We start from the raw sequence: 4,597 nt of genomic DNA, 5'->3' as shown, positions 1-4,597 counted from the left end.
CTGCCATCTCCACACTATGTCACCTTGCCGCTCTGTGGTCTCCTGATGCTGCTGCTGCCATCTCCACACTATGTCACCTTGCCGCTCTGTGGTCTGCTGATGCTGCTGCTGCCATCTCCACGCTATATCATCCTGCCGCTCTGTGGTCCCTGATGCTGCCGCCACCTCCACACTATGTCCTTATGCCACTCTGTGGCTTACTGATGCTGCCGTCACCTCCAGACTCTGTCATTGTGCCACTCTGTGGCCTACTGATGCTGCCGCCACCTCCAGACTCTGTCATTATGCCACTCTGTGGCCTACTGATGCTGCTGCCACCTCCAGACTCTGCATTTGTGCCACTCTGTGGCCTCCTGATGCTGCCACCACCTCCACACTATGTGCTTGTGCCACTCAGTGGCCTTCTGATGCTGCCGCCACCTTCACACTATGTCCTTGTGCCACTCTGTGGCCTGCTGATGTTGCATCCACCTCCAGACTCTGTAATTGTGCCACTCTGTGGCCTCCCGATGCTGCCGCCACCTCCACACTATGTCCTTGTGCCACTCTGTGGCCTACGAATGCTGCCGCCACCTCCAGACTCTGTAATTGTCCCACTCTGTGGCCTCCTGATGTTGCCGCCACCTCCACACTATGTCCTTTTGCCACTCTGTGGCCTGCTGGTGCTGCGGCCACCTCCAGACTCTGTAATTGTGCTACTCTGTGGCCTCCTGATGCTGCCGCCACCTCCACACTCTGTCATTGTGCCACTTTGTGGCCTACTGATGCTACCGCCACCTCCAGACTCAGTAATTGTGCCACTCTGTGGCCTCCTGATGCTGTGGACAACTCCAGACTGTCATTGTGCCACTCTGTGGGCTCTGCCTGATGCTGCTGCTGACGCTAACTCCACACTCTGTCATTGTGCCACTCTGTGGCCTCCTGATGCTGCGGCCACCTCCACAGTATGTATTGTGCCACTCTGTGGCCTCCTGATGAGGCCGCCACCTCCACACTATGTCCTTGTGTCACTCTGTGGCCAGTTATCCCTGTGGTAAATTTTGGGACACCTGCTGCTCCTAACCCAAAAATGGGAAGGATTAAGAGGCCCCACTTTCACGGTATGTATTCAGACTGAAAATCAAGATCAAGCAAGCTTTTGCCCTTCTGCTCCACGGGAGGTTTCTGTCCTCCCTGAGCTTGCCTTAGGACACCTGCGTTATCGTTTAACAGGTGTACTGCCCCAGTCAAACTCCCCACCTTTTACTGTCCTCAGAGCGGGACACACCCGGCGTGCGCTGGGCGCTTGGAGCCAGAAGCGAGATCCCCTCGGAGTCAAGTCCCCGCCTAATGCCACACATCAGATGCCAAGTGCTCCTTCTTTCACCCACCTTCGTCAGCGGGTACTGGTGTTGCCACCCACCGCCCCACTCTGTCACCGGGTCACTTTGTGGTCTCCTGATGCTGCTGCCTTCTCCACACTTGCCCCACTCTGTCACCTTGCCACTCTGTGGTATCCCCCTGATGCTGTCGCCATCTCCAGACTCTGTCATTGTGCCACTCTGTGGCCTCCTGATGCTGCCGCCACCTCCACAATATGTCATTGTGCTGGTCTGTGGCCTCCTGATGCTGCCGCCACCTCCAGACTCTGTCATTGTGCCACTCTGTGGCCTCTGCCTCTGCCTGATGCTGCTGTTGCCGCCACCTCTAGACTCTGTCATTGTGCCACTCTGTGGCCTCCTCCTGATGCTGCTGCTGCCGCCACCTCCAGACTCTGTCATTTTGGGTGTGGCTTCTGAGGAAGCAGCTGCAGGCTGGTCTGTGCTCCTCTCTGTCCGATGTCTGGCTCTAGCCCAGGGTTGGGCTGCCCTGGGTGGGGAAGTTCCCCAGGAAAGCCCCAGGCTTCTCGGCCTATACATGATGCAGACTCTGATGGATTCCATACAACAGATTCTCCAGGTATTGGTAAGAATGAAAGCTGTGAAATTTCTGATAAAGATGTTTGTCATGTGAAGAGCAGAATGAAGCATGAACATGAATTGGATAAACCTGTACAGCAGATGGGAAGTTGTATCCAGGGAAGCCCAGCAATGGAGCAGTCAGTGCAGTGTTGGGGCAGCACAGAAAGCTTTGCCCACCCCACAGGTGGTTTTCAGAGGGTGACTCGGAGTCAGTCTACCCCACAGAGAGGTGATGGCGGGGCAGCACCGGCCCAGCACAGTGCAGCTATTTCTTAGACACCAAGGAAGACAATAAAGGAGAATTTGCAGCAACAAGTTTTGATTCCCACAGGCCAGGTGCGCTCAGCCCGCTTGAGAGCCCAGCAAAGTAAAAACAGTGCTAAAAGTACTAAAAAGCCAACAAATGCGGCTTCGGGGGCTCCATCAGCTCAGAAAACCTCCCAGATTTCTGCAAATACAACCAGCAGTACAAAGCTCAAGTCTGAGATGGGGTTAGCGACCCACAAATCCCCGCAGATTCGTCCATCACCTGTGAGTGGGAAGGGGGCAGTGCATGACATGGCTTCCGGTCCATCTGAGGACCCAGCAACGTTCAAACAGCCGGCAGAGGTGACCGAGCAGAAAGTGACAGCCTGCCAGCCTGGGCTAATCCTAGCACAGAACATTCCAGCCCTTGTAAAAGAAATGGAAACCCTGAGGAAAGCAAAGAGAACAATCCAGAGACAAATTGAGGGAATTTATAAATTAAAGGCTGCAAATCCCTCCAAGGAGGCTCTGTATGACAGCAAGCTGAAATCACTGGCTATGGAACTTGCTTCGGTGGTTGGGAAGATCGACTCCAGGAACAACTGGGACCCATAGGAGAGACTTATAAGAATAAAAATCATTTCCAAGGGACTGAGGAACCCACCAGTATGTCATTGGTAAGGAAATCTGTGTTGCAGCAGCCAATATTTTCTTACCAGTGAAAAGACCTGTCTGAGGATAGCAATGTAACCAGGGAGTTTCAGCAGCAGAAGAGAGACTCTGCAGTATCCCCTCAGCCAGCAGGGGGCAGCAGTGAGAACTTTCATTTTGCACCAGGTATATCTGCAGAGGTATTAGGGGGCAATTCTGCTCAACTGGGAGCAATGGACAACAGTGCAGCCCAGATAATGGACTCACTTGAGAACGTAGAGATCCATTGTGTGGGGAGTCAGGAGTCTCCCATTACTGATAATGCTGGGGGAGGTAATGCTGGGGGTAATTTGTTTGATGAGGAGGTGCAATGCATTTTGTAAGGATCTGAATGTACTAGCTCAGATAATCATGGCAATGAGGAGATGGTGCCGGATATGACAAATGATTTCCCCCTTCTAGTAAATCAGCCACAAACATGTAATGGGTCCAGTAGTGGTTCTGGGCCAGTAGCCCCTCATAACACTTGGAGCCGCAGGGCCCCTTCAGTGTTTGCTAGCACTGTCTACCTGGGGCAAGCGTTTAAGAGGAGAAATGTGGTGAGATTTAGGAATAAAGGTCCCAAAGATGAATTACCCAATAGGCGTTATGTGGTGCAGGAATTGTTGATTCACCAGATGGGCTTTGTACCAGCTGATATTCTGGCCGTCATTAACCTCCCAGATATCCAGGGTTATGATGTCAGCTTTAAGGTAATGTCAAACTTGGATAAATTCTGGGCTCAGTTCAGCAGGTTCAGGAATACAGAAGGCTGGGACAAGTTTACCTTTATCCCAATATCAAAGCCAGATACAGTGAATGTCAATATCTTATTCTGGAATGAGTCGGTTCCCCCCCATGACATTGTAGTCTGTCTCAGACGCCATTGTGATTTGGTCTCTGACCTGACCAAGAATAAAGATGCCGATGGGATCTGGACAGGGGGTTGGAGAGTTTCAGTGAAGCTGAGACAATCTAATAATGTCACCCATCACCTGCCAAATTACTTTTTTATTGGTCGGGAGAGAGGTGTCTGTTTCTATCCCGGTCAGCCAAGGCTGTGCTATAAATGTGGCGAATCCGGTCACCTGGCCAACATTTGTACAGTAAAGAAGTGCAATCTGTGCGGTGAAATTGGCCATACAGGGTCAGATTGTGTGAATGTGCGTTGTAACTTGTGTGGTGAACATGGCTATTTCCAAAGAGAATGTTCCCAGGCTTATCACAATCTATGTAATGACCCTTCAGATGAGGAGCTGATTACTGCTACAGAGGTCTACAGAGATTCACTGCCATCTGTTAGTTCTGCTTCTGCTGTGCCCTCTCCTTCTGTGCAGGGTGAAGTCACAAAATCCAAACGAAAAAATAAAAAAGATAAATCTACCCGCAAGCCTGAGGGGGAATGGATGGTGGTAGAGAAACCAGCAAAGAAAGTAAAAGGTGCCAAAAAAGTAGGGGGGGGTCTTTGCCTCTAACAGGTATGATGTGCTGGTGGGATCCAACACTGATCCCTATGAGTTAGAGCTAGAACAGGAACTAAAAAGAATAGAAAGAGAATATGAGTCCGGGTCAGATTATGATCCACTTACCAAGCAAAGATCCTTTCCAGGGCCAAAAATGGAGAAATCAGTCATGGAAACCAACAATGGGGATTCGGACTCTGATTTGCCATGTTTAGAGTAATTGTTCTGCTCCTCTGCACTATGATGGCGGAGTTATCT

This window comes from Pyxicephalus adspersus, chromosome 11 (genome assembly GCF_032062135.1).
Source record: "Pyxicephalus adspersus chromosome 11, UCB_Pads_2.0, whole genome shotgun sequence".
NCBI classification, from domain to species: Eukaryota; Metazoa; Chordata; class Amphibia; order Anura; family Pyxicephalidae; genus Pyxicephalus; species Pyxicephalus adspersus.
This window is presented reverse-complemented; position numbering follows the sequence as displayed.